At 37.0% G+C, this 22702-nt stretch overlaps 2 long non-coding RNA genes across 2 annotated transcripts; one reads left to right on the forward strand and one right to left on the reverse strand.

The window, feature by feature from the left end:
* Positions 1-961: 961 nt before the first annotated feature.
* LOC121393097 lies at positions 962-7632 on the forward strand. Its single transcript, XR_005962175.1, has 3 exons — positions 962-1044; positions 1442-1555; positions 7571-7632. It is a non-coding gene; the product is annotated as an uncharacterized LOC121393097 (long non-coding RNA).
* Positions 3983-5856, reverse strand: LOC121395018. Its single transcript, XR_005962174.1, has 2 exons — positions 4749-5856; positions 3983-4146 (listed from the first exon to the last, which is right to left on the reverse strand). It is a non-coding gene; the product is annotated as an uncharacterized LOC121395018 (long non-coding RNA).
* Positions 7633-22702: the final 15070 nt, after the last annotated feature.

Genomic DNA, 22702 nt, shown 5'->3' on the forward strand with positions numbered 1-22702 from the left:
TCTCTCAAAGGATGGAACATCTAATGAATGGATTGCAACTGCTTCTCAGCTAGATGTTATTGTGTAGTTGTAAATATACTGTGTTAATTATATAACATATAAAGAAAAACTTATTCTTTGGGCATAATATGAAACAACATTATTGAAATGTTCCAACCAAGATACCCCTATATGTTTCATTTTACTCTCCTCTGCAGCTCATCATCCAATAATTTAAGAGTACCTTAATTTCTAATAGGGGTGGCTGTCACTTCTTGTTATGAGGACTTTATAGACCTTTAACCCTGGTTTGTGTTTAATGCATTGTTTTTGTTTTCCTCATTGCAATGTACAGGTATGGGACCTATTATCAATAATGCTCAGGTTTTCTGGATAAGAGGTATTTTTCATAATTTGTATCAGCATACCTTGAGTGTAATAAAAAGTAAGATTGTTTTGCCTCCAATAAGGCTCAAGTACAAGGTAATGTTTTATTATTACATCTTAAAAATTTTAATTATTAGATTATAATGGAGTCTATTGGAGATGGCCTTTCCGTAATTAGGAGCTTCCTGGATAACAAGTTTCCGGGTAATGGATCCTATAGTGTACTGCAGTATATTACATTGTCAAGGTTATACATTAACACTCTTAATATTAAAATGACATCACATATTAAATTCATAGCTTTTGCAGTAGAGGGGTTGCAGGGTTCGCATGGGAGTCAAGGCAACTCTTGGTTCCTTGGGCAAAGGTGTTTCACAGTTTTTTAACTATTTCATAAACTGTAAATGCTGGGTTTAAAGCAGAACCTTTACGTTTACCAGTAACAAATTGGAAATGACACATATCTGTATTTTTCTGCTGTTGAAAGCTGGACACACTGTACACCGGAGTTGCTTGCTTTGTCATTTTTATGTAGAAGATCTAAAAGTGAAGGTTGCATCTCAAGAAGCAGAATTGCAGCTAAAAATTAAAGACGCTGATGCCCTCATTACTAAAAAAGGATGTCAGACTGAGAAATTGAGCCAAGAAAAGTCAACTGCAGATGCATAAGATCAAAAGGTCAGTCTAATTAGTTAATTTGGAATTGATGCATGGTGTTCAATGCAGAATATACCTTTTATTGGAGTTTTGTAGAAGTTCCTTGCCAGGGAGCATATCATATTAAGCACAAAAGTACCTGGGCTCGTAATAGCTTCTCCCAACATGACTATATTTAACCTGTCATTGCTAAATACATTCTCCCTTTCCTTTTCTGTTCTGATTTAAATAAATAACTCGGTCCAGGTATTAAAAGACTGAGAACCTGTTGAATGGTTAAAGAAACCTAATGGGACAGCAATAGATTGCAATAGCAGTTGGGGCAGCAATAAAATCAAGTCACCATTGAAGACAGGTCCTTACACCTTGGCACAGAAGGGGCAGATAATAGTTTGTGATATATGAATGTATGCTTTAGGTTGCATTCATACAAGAAGAAGTATCTATGAAACAAAAGGACTGTGAAGAGGATCTGAGCAAAGCAGAACCAGCACTGATTGCAGCCACAGCAGCACTTGATACCCTCAACAAGGTAAAGAATGGCTACATGGTTACATAGGTAGTATTCAACTGTTATAGGATATGGAAAATTAATATAGCTATTGTTGTGTATGAGTTGCTTTCATCCTGTTATTTCTCATTATTAATTGTCAAGGTTGCTAAATCTAAATATAGATATGATCTATTAAATCAACTAGATCATTAGATTCAGCAGTGAAAGTGTAAAAAGTCCTCTTGATTGAATTGTTCTCCTCAATTAATGTGACAGATTCATTATTTTCTTGATTTCAGTGAATTACAATATTCTGTTTTTCGTGTGAAGAAAAAAACTGAATATTGTAATTCACCCAAATCATGAAAATAATGAATCTGTCACATTAACTGAGGAGAATCAAGAGGACTTTTTACACTTTCAGTCCCTTAGTATTGCTCCTGGTCTATATAGCACAAGTCTTTGTGTAGCTTCTATAGGCCCCCTAGTGACCAGTTTGCATTTCAGTTAAAGCAAATTACATGGTGCACCCATCATATTCTAAAAGAGTTTTCTTCTAAAGACTTTTCTTTTTCTTAATATTATTTGTACATGTTTATTGGGAAAATTGTTAGACCTTTATCTTCAGGTTGGAGACCCCAGAAGGTAGGAATAGTATATCTGTTTGACACTCCTGATCTGTCTCTTCATCAGGCTTATCATTTCTTATTAGAAGTAGGGAGAAATGATCCTCTGGCTTTTGTAACACAGAGCATTTTTCAGGTGTACTGTGATGTGGACAGCAATAAGAAGAAACTTCATTTAATTTCGACCAAGATGTCAAACCTTTCACACTTAACATATGTCATTTGCACTGACCAATCTGTACAGTATAGTTTCTTATGGTGATTTATTGGCATTGACATTGTTGTAAACAATTTCTGTAAAATAATCAAAAGGATTTGGTACCCTTATTTTGGGCTTCATAGGCCAGAGATTGTTTAAAGGGATCCTGTCATCGGAAAACATGTTTTTTTCAAAACGCATCAGTTAATAGTGCTACCCCAGCAGAATTCTGCACTGAAATCCATTTCTCAAAAGACCAAACAGATTTTTTTATATTCAATTTTGAAATCTGACATGGGGCTAGACATTTTGTCAATTTCCCAGCTGCCCCTGGTCATGTGACTTGTGCCTGCACTTTAGGAGAGAAATGCTTTCTAGCAGGCTGCTGTTTTTCCTTCTCAATGTAACTGAATGTGTCTCAGTGAGACATTGGTTTTTACTATTGAGTGTTGTTCTTAGATCTACCAGGCAGCTGTTATCTTGTGTTAGGGAGCTGCTATCTGGTTACCTTCCCATTGTTCTTTTGTTTGGCTGCTGGGGGGAAAAGGGAGGGGGTGATATCACTTCAACTTGCAGTAAAGAGTGATTGAAGTTTATCAGAGCACAAGTCACATGACTTGGGGCAGCTGGGAAATTGACAAAATGTCTAGCCCCATGTCAGATTTCAAAATTGAATATAAAAAAAATCTGTTTGCTCTTTTGACCAGGGGCTAGGCATTTTGTCAATCTCCCAGCTGCCCCTGGTCATGTGACTTGTACCTGCACTTTAGGAGAGAAATGCTTTCTGGCAGGCTGATGTTTTTCCTTCTCAATGTAACTGAATGTGTCTCAGTGAGACATGGGTTTTTACTATTGAGTGTTGTTCTTAGATCTACCAGGCAGCTGTTATCTTGTGTTAGGGTCATCCGGTTACCTTCCCATTGTTCTGTTGTTAGGCTGCTGGGGGGGGGAAGGGAGGGGGTGATATCACTACAATTTGCAGTACAGCAGTAAAGAGTGATTGAAGTTTATCACAGCACAAGTCACATGACTTGGGGCAGCTGGGAAATTGACAAAATGGCTAGCCCCATGTCAGATTTCAAAATTGAATATAAAAAAAATCTGTTTTTATGGATTTCAGTGCAGAATTCTGCTGGAGCACCACTATTAACTGATTCATTTTGAAAAAAAAAAAAATTCCCATGACAATATCCCTTTAATCATTTTATCGACATGTTCTGCCTTACAAAAGAAAATAAAAATTGTGAGGAATATTGCTCCTCCTAAACTGAAACAAAAATATCATACAGTACATACCTCTGTAGTGAAATACTGTGGGTGCTATTGCAGCAGTTTATGCAGCTGGAAAGCTGGAAGTTCCAGTTCACATTAGTATTAACACTAAATTATTGAGACAGTAAAGCCTATATCTGATCAGAATTAATACTGCTGGACTAGAAGACAAGAAGACAAATAAGTGAACTGATGATTTTCCCCATGTAGCATTGACCTGGGAGCCAAATCCCAAGGACTAATGAATCAGGCAGTTTATATTTAATCATTAACTAACTCCCAAGCAGAGCAGCTGTTAAAAATTAGAAATGGGTCATCCCGGATGACATTACAAGCAATCTATAATGCATTAGAATAAAATGATAGTGATTTTTAACTGTCTCTGAATATATTACACTGAATGTTCCAACTGTTAAACTCTTGTTAGCCAACGCCACTTGTGATTTATGATATATGAATGCTATATGAAATTATTGGAGATTTAAATAGATGATCATTCCATGTTCAGAAAGTCTTCTCATTTTAACATTCTCCTGCAGATTAAAAAAAAAGAGAAGATTTGCATTGTTGTTTATGACTTATTCACGAGAGACTTCAACAAAATGGATAAATCACAGGTTCCCTCTAAATGAATAAAAGTTCTGTGTACTATGAACGATTAAAGGGGAAGTCTCACATCTTATATTGGTTACTTCTTCTGTATTTTTACTGTTGTATATACAATTATATACAATACAATGCCTAATACACCATAATACACTAGTATGCAGGTGTTCCCTTACTTTCCGTGGGCTTTCATGGGGCCTTTACTATCAGAGGGGTGATGGTCTCATGTGCTGCCATGATACTGTTTTTCCCAGAATTCCAGGCTGATTGTGCACACTGAAAGTTGCTGCAAAAACTATAACCTATTGCCCCAGTAGCTCCCCCTTTTCTGCTGATTCACTGCACATGCTCTGTGCTGCTGTCACTTACTGAGCTTAGGGACCCACTCACAGTATACAGTACACATAGAATATAAATGCTACAATATAAGGCTGATTAGTAATTAATACATGGCAGCACCGAAACCAGTGCAATTAGCATCAGAATTTAATAATCAGCCCTGTAGCATCAGCTTATATTACAGATTTACCTCATTTTCTGCTTGATAATTTGCTTAAGCTTAGCTTCTCAACAGCTGCTCAGAGCCCACTGAGTATGTGAGTGTCGCAGACATTTTCCAAGATGGTGACCCCCTGTGACAAGTTTGAAGCCCTGGATCATTGCTGCTAATGAGAAGATGAATTTTAGCTGATGCGACAAGTTCATTATATAAAATATGGCATTTTAAGCCATATTCATTTTTAGGGTTTAGTTATCCTTTAAGATGCCAATTACATCTGCATTTTTGGTGCTAACATGACTCTAAAACTTTTATATCAAAATAAATAAGGTGCTAAACACTTTAAAACATAAATGGGGTTATGTAATAAAAAGCAGGAAGTTTGCCCAGGGACAGTAAACCATAGCAACCAATCAGCAGGTAGCATTTACTGGTCACCTGTTTAAATGCAAACATTGTATTGGTTGCCATGGGTTATTGCTCCTGGCAAACTTAGTGCCTTATATTACATATGGGGGAAAGACATTAGAATCAATTTGCAAGTTCGGTGATATGATAAAAAAAAAAGCCTGCAGCCACATGCATTTGGATGGCCATGGAGCGCCTCTGTGTAGCCTACCGTTCCTGTATACAATAAGGGATGTCATATTTTTGATGTACTGTACATGCAAATGTAAACATATTGCCAACAGTTCTTATGCCCATGACATTGCATAGAGCTTGCATATTGTAATAGCAATGCAGAATGCTTGCTTGGCTTTACCTACAATTATATTGCAGTTATATTGAATGTCTCATACATGAGAGTAAACTTGTTTTACTGAACAAAAAATGTTAACTTACATTTTGTTTTCTAAACTCAGAAATAATCAGTACTATTTTCATTCAGGGGTTGTTCACCTTCCAAACACTTTTTTTCAGTTCAGTCGTTTTCAGACAATTTGCTCCATTTAGTTGATATAATTAGTTAATACATTTCTCAGCATTATCTGTGGAATATTAATAACTATTGTCTAAACTCAAACAGCTGCCTTCAATGGGATTCTGCTCAGCTTGGACAAAGATAACAAATGTATCAACTGTGGGGCAGATTTAATAAGGGTCAAATTTCGAAGTTGAAAATTCTTCGAAATTCGACCATCGAATTTAAATACTTTGAATTCAAATATCGAATTCGAAGTTTTTTCAGCAAATTTGGCAATTGTTCGATTCGAAGGATTTAATCGTTAAAAAGTTTGTAGAAGGCCCCTATAGGCTAACAAAGCCATTCGGCAGGTTTAATTTGGGGAAGTATTGAAGTCGAAGTTTTTTTAAAGAGACAGTACTTAGATTATCAAATATTCATACTATTTTACTTCTAATCGAATTCGATGGTCGAAGTACCCATAAAATTACTTTGAATTTCGAATTTTGTTACTTCGAAAATTCCCGCGAATTCACTTCGACCCTTGATAAATCTGCCCCTGTATGTATCAATTTAAAACCGTTAAAAAGAGTTGCCGCCCCCCCAGAGCTGTTTTAGAAGGTGAAAAATTAAACTTCACACTTTTATCTTAGGTCACAAAAAGAAAATAGAAAGTAATTGGAAAAAGTCTTTATTTCTAAATCCAACAGGTCAAAATATGTTTGAAGGCAGACAACCACTTTAATGGCATTAACATGCCGCTAATAACCAACTGAAGATATTGAAGGGGTAGTTCACTTTTTAATTAACTGTTAGCATGTTGTGATGCCCTGAGAAAATATGCAATTCATCTTAAGCATTTTTTTATTTAGCTTTTTGTTCAACAGCTCTTCAATTTGCAATTAGCAGTTGTCTGGTTGCTAGGGTCTACTTTACTCTAGAAACCAGGCAGCGGGTTAAATGAGAGACTGGAAGATGAATAAGACAGGGTCTGTATACTGTAGAAAGATACATTTCATGGCTGCTGGGGTCGGTGACTCCCATTTTCTGATTTTGCTGTTTATTTCATATTTTAGTCAGAAAACATACGCTGGAGTGAATCCATTAAAAGCTTTGAAGACCAAGAAAAGACATGGGGCTCATTTATCATCACTGGGCAAATTTGCCCATGGGCAATTACCTATAGCAACCAATCAGTGATAAGCTTTTTAAAGCCATCTGCAAGTAGAACAATGAATGCAGCAACTTGATTGATAGCCATGGGTTACTCCCCATGGGCAAATTTGCCCAGTGTTGATAAATGATCCCCTTGTGTGACGGTGTCCTTCTGACAGTTGGTTTTGTAACTTATGCTGGCTCCTTTTCCAAACATTATCACCAAGAATTGATGGAAAATATTTGGATCCCTTTCTACAAATCTCAAAAGGTGATGTTGATTCAGAAGGACAAATTTGCCCATTAGGAAATCTGTTCCAGTAAACTAGTTAAAAATCAGTCTCACCAATATTCTTCTCCTAGAGTTAACAAGTAGGTCACACGTTTCCATAAATATTATATAGTTAGTCCATAATACAGTGAATGTGGTTCTGCAAAAACACAGTGGAAGAAGTTCATAAAACATGGATATCTAACCTGACCCAACCACAATATACTAAAAATCTTATTCCACGTTCAGCACCTGCTAAGATAAGAGAAGTAGATTACCACAGTTCTGCATTGCCATTGGCTGGTGGAAACAAATCTGGATGTCCATGCTATGAATAGGGAAGATAAAAGACATAACTTGACTCAATCATTGACTATTTCTCTTTTGTAAACAATATTTTTTTGGGTGGAGGGACAGAGATTTAGATTCTGAGCAAACTGATAATTCAAGCTCTAGATTTATACAAAAATGTGTAGTTTCTTTCCGATTGCTCACGTACATTTTATATTTCCACTCTGCTAGATGTGAAGCTGGAAAGGTTGTTATTCCAATATCAGAAGGTTTGAACCCAATTGCCATGCTGACTGATGATGTTACGGTGGCAGGGTGGAATAATGAAGGTCTGTCCAGCGACAGAATATCAACAGAAAATGCCACTATTTTAATTAATGCCAAACGATGGCCTCTTATGATAGATCCACAGCAACAGGGCATTATATGGATCAAGAATAAATATGGAAATGCCTTAAAAGTTATCAATCTAGGACAGAAAGGGTAAGATAAGAAAAATTGGTCATTTTACAACTTTTGAATGCATAAAGGCTTTACAGGGAAATGCACTAGTATGTTACTGTTTGCTTGCAATATTAGTAAACTGAAGAATTAATTGGGAAAGAACATATTTTTTATATCTAGAGAACATGTAAATAATGAGCAAAGGCCCACTGGCTATGGTTGTCATATGCAAATTAATCACAATTATTGCCGTTAAATGTGAGCAGCATAAAAAGTGATTGTTATCCAAAAACCTAACAATTTGTATCCATAACTCACTAGGAGGTCCAGGTGCTCAGCCCTAAGTCCTAAGCCTAAGGGGAGCAGAATTAGCCGTGTATGTTGAAGGAGGCACTCAATGAGCAGTCCAAACAAATGTGCATTTATTTTGTCGCCTTTGTTTGCTGCTACTAAATGGATACACATTTACTTTACTTCTCTGCCTCTGCTGGACTGCTCACTAAGTGCATGTCTGCTAATGAAACTGAAGTGCCTAAAAGTCAAATAGCCCAGGTCCACAACAGCATCTAATATATTGTTATTTTGAGGTAAGCAATAAATGAAACTATACAACTATGATTTCTTTTCCACTGCCTCATTCAAGGGTATTGTTTGACCAGCAAAACACAGTTTTGTCTTCTGAAATATTAGATAAAATTTCCATTACCTTAAAAAAATTGTAAACTAAATATCAGAGATGTTGTTCCTTGCTAGAGCGGGAAACTCACTGAATTCTTGAATGTGTTTAAGTAGAGAATTGAAAAAGAGTCAACACCAAAAGCTACAGAATAGAGGTCCATAAAAACCACAACCATTATTTATTTCAAAATTAAATTCAAGCTATTGAGTTGCGGTCCTGTTACCCTGCACCAGGCAGCAGAATATAGGGCCTGGTTGGTGCAGAGAAAGAGAAACATATTCACTATTGCTGCATTTCAACCTGTGTTTTTATAGAAGTGAGAACTTTAAAGAGTTTATCTGAGCTAAGGTGGCTAGGCCACAATAAAATAACTCATAGCTTAGGTGCAAGTATCTTGCCGTCACAGTAGTTGGAGATCTTTGAATATGTGCTACAGATAAATATCTACAGAAAGCTGATTGATGGAGAAAACAAAGAGACTATCTTTAGTTTTAGACCGATTCCAAGGATCTTTAATTGTAATTGAGGACTGCATCACTATTAATGAAAACTTTATGGTGGCACCTGGTAGTCATTTAGGGCTCTCTCTCTAACAGCTTCTGGTGTAGTTGGCTATACAGTAGGCACCCACTCAGTATTAACCCAACTATGGTTTCTCCCTAGGGTGCATGTTAACATGAGATACAATTTTATTTCTGAAAACAACTGAACTAAAAAAAAAGTTTTTGGAAGGTTAACAACCCTTTTAAAGAAAGGAATTACTTATAGGTCTATAACAAAATGTCCAAGATTAAAGACCACCTCAGAGGATGCAGTTTAACCTCATGCATTTTAAGAGGGAAAAGACAACCCTGTTGACACTGAAAAGATTTCCTGATGGAATTACTGATTATGACTTTCAATATTACATTCTCCCTGGAATAATATTCATAAACAGTTGAATGACTGAATAAGATTTATTATAGATATATTTAGCACTTCAGCAATCAGTTCATTACCTTTAAAGTGCAATAGTTACATTTGGTGTTGTCCGAAATAAGTGATTTGTACTTTTATGTAAGGTTAATGACTGATAATTTCAATGTCATTACATTTTTCAATGAAGATTGATTATTACAGGGAGAATGTAATATTGATAGTCATAATCAGAAGTTCTATCAGGAAATCTTTTCTTTCAGTGCCACGTCACAAGGGTTGTCTTTTCTCCTAACTTTAAAGTAATGTCTTATAAAGTTCAGGAGCAATAAGGACAGAGAGTGAAATACTTAGAAGTACTGGAGATTTTTAAACACTGAGCACAAACTAGAGGCTCATTTATATCTTTGTGACTGTGTATATAGTATAAAAACTATACTACTACTAATTAATTACAAGAGGTTAAAATAACCTTCCTGCTCTGAGACACTTTACTATCCACCTTCACCGATAATTACACTTTGATACCTCTTAATAGGTTCTAAAATATGCAAATGATAAAACATAATGGCTGGAGCAGGAACATCTACAGCATTCTATCTGCATGGTGCAGAATTGCATGGACAGGAGACTTTGTTGTATAAATTGTAGAAATGTTTGCTATTGATTTTCTTTCATAGCACCCATACTTGTATTTATACAGCAATGCTATTTATAAGCTGCATTGCGCACAGAATTGTTCAGGTACACTGCGTCCCGGCACATAGAGACAAAATAATAGATATTGTTAAAGTGTCACTGACACTTTAGTAATGGGAAAATATGGGGCAAATTGATTCACAGTTCCGCCAGACACATAGATTTACGTAGAAACCTTTGAAGGGTATAATGAGGCATAATGTGTGTAAAAGTCACACAGAACAGTTATATAAATACCTGTGATAGAGCATAATGATTAGCCTCTGGGTAGAGACATTTGGCAGAAATTTGTAGAAATTTGGGGTCTTGGCACCCAAGAGGTTGATTTATTCACAACTTCAAATTAGGACATTCTCTGATATTTTCTTCCAATTACATGATTCAAATGTTGTATCCATGGTGATTGTGAGCGCAGTTTCCCTGCATGCAATAAAGCTACCTTTGTGCTATCACCTTCTTTCATTTAGGGGCACATTTACTTAGGGTCGAATATTGAGGGTTAATTTACCCTCGATATTCAACTGCAGAATTAAAATCCTTCGACTTCGAATATCGAAGTCGAAGGATTTTGCGCAATTCGTTCGATCGAACGATCGAAGGAATAATCGTTCGATCGAACAATTAAATCCTTCGAATCGAACGATTCGAAGGATTTTAATCCATCGATCGAAGGATTATCCTTCGATCAGAAAAGTGTTAGCAAGCCTATGGGGACCTTCCCCATAGGCTAACATTGGCCTCGGTAGGTTTTAGGTGGCGAACTAGGGGGTCGAAGAAATTTTTAAAGAGACAGTACTTCGATTATGGAATGGTCGAATATTCGAACGATTTTTAGTTCGAATCGTTCGATTCGAAGTCGAAGGTCGTAGTCGAAGGTCGAAGTAGCCAATTCGATGGTCGAAGTAGCCAAAAAAACCATTTGAAAATTAAATTTTTTTTCCTCTATTTTCCTTTATTCCTTCACTCGAGCTTAGTGAATGGGCCCCACAATGTAGTGACCATGTCATTGCAATAATGCCCATAATAAATCTGGGATCCTGCAAACAGAACAATAAGGTATCAGCAAGGACTTGAATGTGAAATACCTACAGTAGGAGCAATGACAAGAACTGAATATTCACACTAACATTATTTTAAGTTTAAGTCATATCAACCTTAGGTTCTGAGGCTTCAGTGGGCTCCATACTCTCTGTGTCTATATACAGTATAAAGAGAAATGTATAACATATAAAAGATATTATAGGAGTTCCCAGACCATATAAAGGTAAAAGGCCAAGTGCTTTTATACAGGTAATGGAAGTCTGAGGTAACTTTTAATATCCTCATATTTTTCAACAGAGGGAACACTATTTTTATAATACGCAAGTTCCAGACATCCATGTAATATGAATTACATTACTAAAAACCAATTGAAGCAAGGGATGCACCAAATCCAGGATTCGGTAAGCCTTTTTCAGCAGGATTCAAATTCGGCCAAATCCTTCTGCCTGGCCGAACCGAATCCGATTCCTAATTTGCATTTGGGGAGGGAGATTACATGACTTTTTGTCACATAACAAGGAATAAAAATGTTTTTCCCTTCCCACCCCTAATTTGCATATGCATTCGGCCAAATCTTTCTCGAAGGATTCGGGGGTTAGACTGAATCCAAAATAGTGGATTTAGTGCATCCCTAATTAAAACTGATGATACTACTGAGCACCATTTATAGGGATATCATTTACAGCATATTCAAGGCTCTTGTGTATTATATCCATCTGTCTGTTTATCCACAGCATCTATGTAGCTCTTGATTATATATATTGAAATAGTGACTCTAAAGACCTTTTTTTTCCTATTTATGATATCATACATTGAATTCCAGTTGTCCTGTTAGTAAAGTCAGTGTCAGACTGGCCCACCAAGATCACAGGAAAACTCCTGGCGGACTGATGCCAGTGGGCCCTCCTGTTCTCAATATACAACAAACGTGGAATTAGTTAGCCCTTTAGAATGTCTCTCTCCTGCCGATCTTTTTCAGTCTCTCAGCTGCATAAAAAAATGTTGCAAAAAAGAAAAATATTGCCAATAAAAATATATACCAATACTTTCTTGTGAACAGCGCCTAAAGCAAAGGGAAATGCCTCTGATGAAGCCGTTTGGGTCAGTGAAACGCGTCAGGCGGAAGTGACGTCACAGGCAAGCTGCGGGGAAGACAACAAGAGGGAGAGAGACACGGCAAAACCTCTTCCTTTGAAATCCAACTGGTGACACCGCTAAAGACTTACCTATATGTGACCAAAACTATGCAAACAAATGTGAGTTGAAAATAAAACAGTATTATACTATGCAAATTTTTTTATCCTTACCTTGGAGCCTAACAGTGGTAAGCGGAGGAGAGGATACTGGGAATTATTACTACATGCGATATAACCACAATTATCTTGTTAGTAGGCATTTCTACTAAAATTTGGTGAAGGATCCAGAAAACACCAAACTTAACTGCACACATTCTGGGACAAAAGGAAAAAGTCTCTCTAAAGGGAGAACATACACTACCAAAATAGTTTTCTGTTGTTTTACTACACCTCCTGTTCTCAGCTATTTGTAATGTTTTATGATAATTATCTATTTCTATAGCGTTATAAAGAGGAAAATAGATGGACGAATAGATTATAAAATGTCAACAAAAGAAACTAGAAGAATAAAGAGGTTAAAAAAGCACAGGAGAAGGAAACAGAAAAAGATTCTAAAAAAGCGCCTATATGGCCCACTCCTACCCTGTGTGTAGTAACAGGAATGAACACATGGGGTAGATTCTGGCCATAAAATGCAAACCTTTGAATATTTCGACTGCTTATAGTGGACTTTTAGCTTAACTGAGAGTCTGCAAACCAAGGGGTAACTAAGAAAGTGCAGATATCGAGAGTTGCTGACAATCTTGGCTTTCAAAAAGCTGTCGAGCTGACGTCTGCCTAGCGGTAACAATTGTGCTAATGTCTAAAAAAAGAAAATGATGTAAATATCAAACATGTACAGAGATCTGTTTACACCAATTAATTTTTTTTAGATATACACAAATACTTTTTTTTACATTTCTATTTGTTACAATGTAAGGTTGGGCAATGATGTTAGAGGATCATACCTGGCTCACAATTAGAATACCAATTCATCCCACAGGTGTTTATTTGGTGTGAGGTGAGATCTTTGAGTATACAGTCAAGTTCTTCTACTGGCTTTTTGCATTGAGGCATTATTGTTCTGAAAACAGTTTCCTTAAAGGAACAGTTCAGTGTAAAAATAAAAACTAGGTAAATAAATAGGCTGTGCAAAATAAAAAGTGTTTCTAATATAGTTAGTTAGCCAAAAATGTAATGTATAAAGGCTGGAGTGACTGGATGTCTAACCTAATAGCGAGAACACTACTTCCTGCTTTTCAGCTCTATAACTCTGAGTTAGTCAGCGACTTTAAGGGGAACCACGTGGGACATAACTGTTCAGTGAGTTGGCAATTGATCCTTAGCATTCAGCTCAGATTCAAAAGCAACAGTTATGGCCCATGTGGCCCCCCTCAAGTCACTGATTGGTTACACAATCAGTGGAAACCAAGAGAGCTGCAAAGCAGGAAGTAGTATTCTGGCTATTATGTTACACATCCAGTCACTCCAGTCTTTATACATTACATTTTTTCCTAATTAACTATATTGAAAAGATTTTGTACAGCCTATCTATTTGCCAGGTTTTTATTTTTACACTGAACAATTCCTTTAAACTGTTGCCACAAAGTAGGCAGCACATCATTGTCAAGAAAGTCATTGTATGCTGTAGCCTTAAAGGGGTGGTTCACTTTTAAGTCAACTCATAGTATGTTATAGAATGGCTGATTCTAAGCAACTTTTCAACTGGACTTAATTTTTTATATTTTTCTAATCACATGCCTCCTTGTTCTGACTCTTTCGAGCTTCCAAATGAGGGCCACTGACCCCATCTAAAAAAATGCTATATTAGGCTATAAGGCTACACATTTATAGCTTTTGCTCTTTTTTATTACTTATCTTTCTGTTCAGGACCTTTCCTATTTATATTCCAGTCTCTTATTCAAACCAGTGCATGGTTGCACAAACTCTACATCATACTAGAGTTAATTTAAAGGTAAACAACCCCTTAAAAGCTAAAACCTTAAATGGAACCAGGAGGTCTTCCCCAAAATTGGAAAACAGCCCCAGACAATTATTCTAGTTGCACCAAACTTTAGCATGCATATGCAAGGAGGTAGAATAGTCATTGCTGCAATCTTCTAAGGGCTTTCAGTTGTCAGTGAGAGCTGTTATCTTGATACCTGCCTATTGACAGGCTGACTAGAAAAGGCTTGGTTTACATTACATCAGCTTGTAGGAGGGAGGGGTAATGACATCACTCCAACTTGCAGTGCAACAGTAAAGTGTGCCTGAAGTTTATCAGAGCACAAGTCACATGACTGGGGGCTGCTGGGAAAATGTCAAAATGTCTAGCCCCATAGCAAATTTAAAAATTAAATATAAAAAAATCTGTTTGCTCTTTTGAAAAACGGATTTCAATGCCAGATTCTGCTGAAGTAGCACTATTAACTGATACATTTTGTAAAAAATGTTTTTCCCGCGACAGTATCCCTTTAAATCTTAAACACTATCTATTTATCTATCTATCATCTATCTACAGTATCTATCTACAGTTTCTATCTATCCATTAATCATTCAATCTATCTATCTATCTACAGTATCTATTATCTATCTATCTATCTATCTATCATCCCCATCTATCATCTATCATATATCTATCTATCTATCTATCTATCAATCTATCATCTATCTACAGTATATCTACAGTTTATATCTATCTATCTATCTAGCTATCTATCATCCATCCCCATCTATCTATCTATCTATCTATCTATCTATCTATCTATCTATCTATCTATCTATCTACAGTATGTATCTACAGTTTCTATCTATCCATCATTCTATCTATCTATCTATCTATCTATCTATCTATCTATCTATCTATCTATGCTAGACACCCACACAAATATATAAGTACAGAAATACACACAAAGGGTGTGTGTGGGAGCAGAGCAATAAAACATTTCTATAGCTCTGTCTGTCTGTCTGTCTGTCTGTCTGTCTGTCTGTCTGTCTGTCTGTCTGTCTGTCTGTCTGTCTGTCTGTCTGTCTGTCTGTCTGTCTGTCTGTCTGTCTGTCTGTCTGTCTGTCTGTCTGTCTGTCTGTCTGTCTGTCTGTCTGTCTGTCTGTCTGTCTGTCTGTCTGTCTGTCTGTCTGTCTGTCTGTCTGTCTGTCTGTCTGTCTGTCTGTCTGTCTGTCTGTCTGTCTGTCTGTCTGTCTGTCTGTCTGTCTGTCTGTCTGTCTGTCTGTCTGTCTGTCTGTCTGTCTGTCTGTCTATCTTTCTATGAAAGACACCCACACAAATATATAAGTATACAGAAATACACAAAAAGGGTGTGTGTGGAGCAGAGTCTTGTAGTGAATGCTGATAAACAAAGCCTTTGCAAGCTGTAAAGTAAGTTATATGTAAATAAGACATATAATGAGGTTGAATGCAGTATTGCTTTATGCAGAAGAACTGGTCATTTTGCTATTGGTGAAAGCGGATTGTGCATAAAACATTTCTATAGAAATTCTGTCAATGAATTTGCCACTTCGGAACACACAGAGACCCCAAGTTCTAATCACGTCTGATGAACAATATCACACTTCAAGATTTTTTAATGACTTGGCAAGATAGAAATTCTTTCTTTGAAATAATGGCTGAATAGATGGTTGTGATATATTTGGAGCAGTCCAACAGTTGAAGTTCATTAATAATTGGAATGTTGTGGAGTATGAAGTAATGAATACTAATTACTCCTTTCATGTCTGACAGCTCCCCGTGGACCAATCCATCAGCACAGACTTTAATTTGCTCCCAGTAATGGTTCTATCAATAGTACATTAATTCTGTGTTGAAAAGATATACCGTTGAACCTGACCCACACTGTAGACTCTACTGTCATAAAATGGCCACATACTGACAAAACTAGGTAATTACAAATAATTAAATCTACTGAGCTTTAGACACCACTAATTTTAAATAAAATATGTCTTATGATATCAGTTGACAGTGGAAAGCATAGCGGGAAATATTTATCGAACTGTATTGCTTCCAAAGCAAATGTAACAGCTTGAATCTGAAGAAGAAGCAGCTGATCTGTAAAGCTTCGCCCTAATGGATTCTCATTCTATGATGCTGCTTTCAGCTTTAATCTGTTTCATAATGAAAGGAATGGGACTCACAGAAGGCCAGGAGTTTCAAATATTTTTAAGTGTTGAATTAGCATTTTGTGTTGCTGCAACAATTGACATCATCTCGCATATTTGTAAGCATCATTTGCATGACAATATCTCTCAGTACTAGTGCAAGCACAGACTGTCAACCGATGTGTAAAATAATAGGCTTCTGCCTCTGCTTACCAGAAATGCTAGCAAATGGTGCTGAAACATATTTTTTTACATTAAACAACTCATGTTAGAATATTAACCCATTCAGTGTAAGATGATTTTTTTTTTTTTCATTTCTCTTGCGCTCACTGCCATCAGTATGTGCTCTTTCCCTTTATGGGCATTTATTATTCAATACTGGCAAATTAGGAGATCCGGACAGGACTATCCTTGATTGACGCAATAATCAGCCAATCGCTGAGCACCACATGATAGTCCCACCCCCTGACAACAAAGTCCCGCTCCTGAGATCACCTGTAGGCAAGTCAGTCAGTGCTAAAGTGAATAAAGTACTCCTATAAAAATGGGCATAGTATAATTTTGCCTCTTTAGAGATCCCTAGTAAAGCCTCGCCATGTGATCAAATTTTGTAACTGAAAGAATGTCTTGCATTGAAAGGTTACACTAACGAAATGCACAACTGAGATTACCAATAAGAATCATTCTAGATACATCAAGATTGGGGTCACAGAGTGTGAATATAGCCGACACTTCCGGATTATGCTCCGTATAAAGCTTGCAAATCCTCACTGCAAACCAGAATTACAAGTTTAAACAACGCTTATCAATTTCACAGTCACTACAGATGGACTTGAAGACCAGCCATTGACTGATGTTGTTAGCATTGAAAGACCAGATCTGGAAGAACTAAAGGTAGAGCACTACAGTGGCACAATGCGTTGAACATTATTATTCTCAGTTCACAGCAATTCATTGCTATAAGTGATATATATCTATTCTAGATATTTACTTTTTTTTGTATTTCTCTTATAGTGAGTAATTTACAGCTAATGGGCTATAATATCTTAGAATAGATCAAAAGAAAGAAATAGCAGACATCATATATAAACAGCTGCTGAGACAGAGCATAAGGTACAGTGTCATGTCATTTCCTATCTGTCTCTATCCTTTCCATCCCTTTCCTTCATGATTTCCTTTCTCTTCTTCTTCTCCTTCCCTGCCTTTGTTCTGTACTCTCACCTTTCATATACTCCTTCCTGCTGCTGCAGCCACACCCTTTCCTGTTCTACATTTAAAACGTTAGCATCTGAGCGGGTCAAAGGGTCAATGACTCCTCCCATTATTTTATTTTTCATTTATTTGGCGCAGCCTGCCACGATTACTGACACTGACACCCACTGACTGGAGGAGTTGTGCTTGGGTTCCACCTGAGATATGATTAATTCTTATTAGAGGTAAAACTCTTTTATTGGGTATATTTGATGTTTCAAATTATTTATTTTAGCAGAATTAAGATATGGTGATGTAAATTACAGAAAGACTCCTTATCCAGAAAACCCCAAGTCCCAAGCATTCTTTAAAATAGATCCCATACCTGTACAAGTCAATCACAGAATAATGCCTTCCAAGGTTATAAAATGTGCATACTGAATGAATCGGTTAGTTTGTTTCTACCATTATTTTTTCTATTTTTGATCTCATTTATAAATGGTTTGTGACTATTTTCTCAAATATTGCAACTGTCTGTTGCTTTAAGGGCAATTACTCCAGTTCCATTTTAACTGATTTGACGTCCATTTCCCTTTATTGTGTAACAGGTGGTTGAAGCAAAAGAAAATGAAATAAAAATTAATGAGGCCAGAGAGCATTACAGAGCTACAGCTGCGCAAGCTTCTCTCCTTTATTTCATCATGAGTGATCTCAGTAAAATAATCCAATGTTTCAGTTCTCACTAAAGGTAATCTAATCACACAATTATTCCATTATTTATCTTTCTGTTTTATTTATTAAACAAGTTTTACTAAACGTTTTTCTTTTTTGCTGCATTAAGGCCAATGCTTTTTTGTGGTTATGTAATAAAAGGCACTAAGTTTGCCCAGGAGCAGTAACCCATAGCAACCAATTAGAAGGTAGAATTTACTGGTCACCTGTTTAAAAGCAAATATCCTATTGGTTGCCATGGATAAACAATTGCAGCAGCACTCCGATGTGTGAAAAAAACTTTTTATTCGTGCAACAACGGCAACGTTTCGGACTATTCCAGTCCTTTATCAAGCCCTATTGGTTGCCATGGATTACTGCTCCATGGCAAACTTGGTGCCTTTAATTACATATGGGGGTTAGACTTTTGTGGGTTTAAGCTAACCTTTGGTATCCAACAATTGGCCAAGGATCCCATGACTTAAAATAAGGTTACATAGACATGCATACAGTATATAAGAAAACCTTGTTCTATCTGACATTCATCCATACTCCCAAAGATATTTAGGAATACAAAATTACCTCAAATCTGACATCGAAAGCACTGGGCTTTCAGGAGTGTCTATGAGAGCACCCCAACTTGTTTTAAGATTGGGCCACTCTACCCAGTGCTCTACTAGAGTGCAGCACACAGTTTGGGAACTATTAGATTTAAGGTTCCAATTGCAGTGTCGGACTGGCCTGACGGGACAACGGGAAAAAACCCGATGGGCCCCGACCCTCATGGCCCCCCGCCGGGCCAGACCCCCTCTCCTGATGTTTGGGATTGTACTAAAAATAAATTTTAATTTTCACCTCCGCGAGTGCCGTCTGTGCATGCGCACCGTTCGACTATCCGACCATTCGATAGTCGAAGTACTGTCTCTTTAAAAAAAAACTTCAACCCCCTAGTTCGCCACCTAAAACCTACCGAAGTCAATATTAGCCTATGGGGAAGGTCCTCATAGGCTTTGCTATCTTTTTTTGGTCGAAGGAAAATTATTCAATCGATGGATTAAAATCAAACGAATTGTGGTAAATCCTTCGACTTCGATATTTGAAGTTGAAGGATTTCCATTCGGCAGTCGAATATCGAGGGTTAATTAACCCTCAATATTCGACCATAACTAAATTTGCCCCACTATGCATCCAGAACCACTGGGTTTATAGCACAGATACAGCCTAATAGTTCAGAGCCGTATATCCAAACTTGCAGTCAGCCTGTTACTATCTTGTTATATTCCATTGGTGCAAGTTATGGGGACATGGCTTCTAAGTAGGTAGGACTTGAAGAGTAAACCAAACTGGTTAGGGTGAGTCGGCTAAAAGGAGCCAAAAACCTTTTACAATGCAAGACATTGCTTGTTTACCCTCACTGAAGGCAAATGTCATGCTGGACATTGTAACTACAGATGTAATCAAACAGTAAACTAAGTCAGTGAAAACGTGTTCCATGTGTTTCAGAAACAGTTTTTATTGACAGTTTAGTATGGGAAGTGGTGACAGGGAGTAAATTGCATTTTGGCACCTACGGTTATCATCATACAGAACACAGTAGCACTAAAAACTCTCATGGGGTATTTAATATTGATCACTAACATTCACTATTCATTCGCAATGTGAATAAACACCCCCAAGGGAAGCGATATATGCAAAAGAATAAATCAAATTTTACCCATTGTTTACCCATTTATTGCTAATTTTTCATTGACACTTTAATCTGAAATACAAACTGATAACATTATTACTATTATTTTATAGGCTTTCAAAATAGTTTTTCATAAAGCCATAGGGTGTGCAGACCAATCAGAAGATGTCACTGAGAGAGTGGCCAACTTAACAGAAAGAATCACCTATTCTGCTTTCCTTTACACTAGCCAGGGATACATTTATATTTCTCTCCCAAACAGCATTTCAGGTAAGATCCCCTGTAAAAGTACAAATGGAAAAGAAGCCTTTTCTTGATCTGTTTCTCATTGTCACTGTAAATGGTTCTGAGCACATGGATCGAAATTGTATCTTCTCTGAAGGTGGATCTAGACACACTTTAAAGGGATTCTGTTATGATTTTTATGGTGTAGTTTTTATTTCTAAATTACACTGGTTACACTGCAAATAATTCACTCTACAATATAACATTTCATTCCTGAACCAGCAAGTGTATTTTTTTAGTTGTAATATTGGTGTGTGGGCAGCCACCTCAGGTCATTTTGCCTGTCATGTGCTTTCAGAAAGAGCCAGCACTTAAGGATGGAACTGCTTTCTGGCAGGCTGTTGTTTCTCCTACTCAATGTAACTGAAGGTGTCTCAGTGGGACCTGGATTTTGTTCTTATATCTACCAGGGAGCTGTTATCTTGTGTTAGGGAGCTGCTATTATCTGGTTACCTTCCCATTGTTCTGTTGTTAGGCTTCGGGGGGGGGGAGGGAGTAATATCACTCCAACTTGCAGTACAGCAGTAAAGAGTGATTGACATTTATCAGAGCACAAGTCACATGACTGGGGGCACCTGGGAAATGGACAATATGTCTAGTCCCAAATCAGATTTAAAAAATTATATATAAAAAAATCGGACTGCACTTTTGAGAAACTTATATCAGTTATATGAGAGATGCAGCGAATCCACTATTTTGGATTCGCCGAACCCCCGAATACATCATGAAAGATTCGGTCGAATACCGAACCGAATTTGCATATGGAAGGGGAAAACTATTTTTACTTCCTTGTTTTGTGACAAAATGCAAATTAGGATTCGGATTCGGACGGACAGAAAGATTCGGCCGAATCTGAATCCTGCTGAAAAAGGCTGAATCCTGGCTGAATGCCGAACCGAATCCTGGATTCGGTGTATCCCTAATATCAGTTTAAAATTCTGCTGGAGCAGCACTATTAATTGATGCATTTTGAAGAAAACATATTTTTCCATGACAGTATCCCTTTAATGTATTCAGTGGACTAAGAAATGCTTCTTCTAATAATGTGCTCTGTGAAAAGTATGTTCTTCCCCGTCTGTACCCAAAATGTAGCTAATAAAGACATACATTTTATGATGTACTGAGTAAGCTGACATTATAATCCGATGTGTTGTGACAACTGCTTGTTCCATTGCCTGCCTAGATTGTTCAGAAACAAAAGGAAATAGTAGAACTGGATGTGCTCTTTGGATTTCCTATAGAGAATTCATACAAAAGCCCTGTTGACTTTTTTGAGTGTCCAATCCTGGAGTGCTATTAAGGTAAGCCAAGACAGTAGGGAATTTTACACACAATATAAAATAAATGATCTTAAGTACAGTTACTGTAAAGACCCGCTGACTGCTAATCCCCTAAATTATAATAATTTAAATGAATGTAATGAACGGCAGAAACACAGAACACTTTCCTAGCTGAGTTTAGGCGGAAGTAACTTTAGCTGCGCATTCATTAAAGATTGTATAGCATAAACAGAAAAAGGCCTATATTTCAGATGTCTCATCCCATAAGTTTTAGCAAACAAGGCTATTTACCTCTGTTACCGTCTACTTTCAACTTCATTGACATCAATATAATATAGGGATGCACCGAATCCAGGATTTGGTTTGGGATTCGGCCTTTTTCAGCAGGATTCGGCCGAATCCTAATTTGCATATGCAAATCGCGTGACTTTTTGTTACAAAACAAGGAAGTAAAAAATATTTTCCCCTTCCCACCCCTAATTAGCATATGTTCGGTATTCGGGCGAATCCAAAATAGTGGATTCGGTGCATCCCTAATATAATAGGAATAATATGGACCCAGTGTGCCAATACCCAAATGAAATATAGCAAAGGCTATAAAAGCATCATCTGTAACTGTATTCTGGCTGAGGATTGTACTGCAACCTGAATACAGAAAAATAAAGACAATTTTGGAAGAATGTTAATGAAAAGGAAAGGTGGTATTTCTAACACTAGTATGCAGTCCAGTGATATATATATTTTGCATATACAGGTATGGGATACGTAATCCGGAAACCTGTTATCCAGAAAGCTCCAAATTACAAAAAGGCTGTCTTCCATAGACTCCATGATAATCAAATAATCCAAATGTTTTTGGTACATTAATTTCTTATTTATCAGTAAAATATGTGAAAAGCATATAAATATGTGAAACACCATGTAAATATATATATATATATATATAGGAATTAATGTACCATTATGGGTTATTTATAGAGGTGAACAAGTAGAAAATCACCGGCACAACGTGAGTATTTCTAGCAGGGAGAACCCTTGCTCGTTTATTGCGGATTTGCATGAATTTGAGGTTGCCAATACCGCTTTCATCGAGCACCGGGGATTCATAAGGTTTGGACGGCCAGGGTGTGCGAGGGTAATCCCCCATTTTTAATTTATAGAGGTTTTACCATTCTTACATTTTAATCAGGGGTATATATGTAT

The sequence above is a fragment of the Xenopus laevis genome, chromosome 6S (assembly GCF_017654675.1).
Source record: "Xenopus laevis strain J_2021 chromosome 6S, Xenopus_laevis_v10.1, whole genome shotgun sequence".
NCBI lineage: Eukaryota > Metazoa > Chordata > Amphibia > Anura > Pipidae > Xenopus > Xenopus laevis.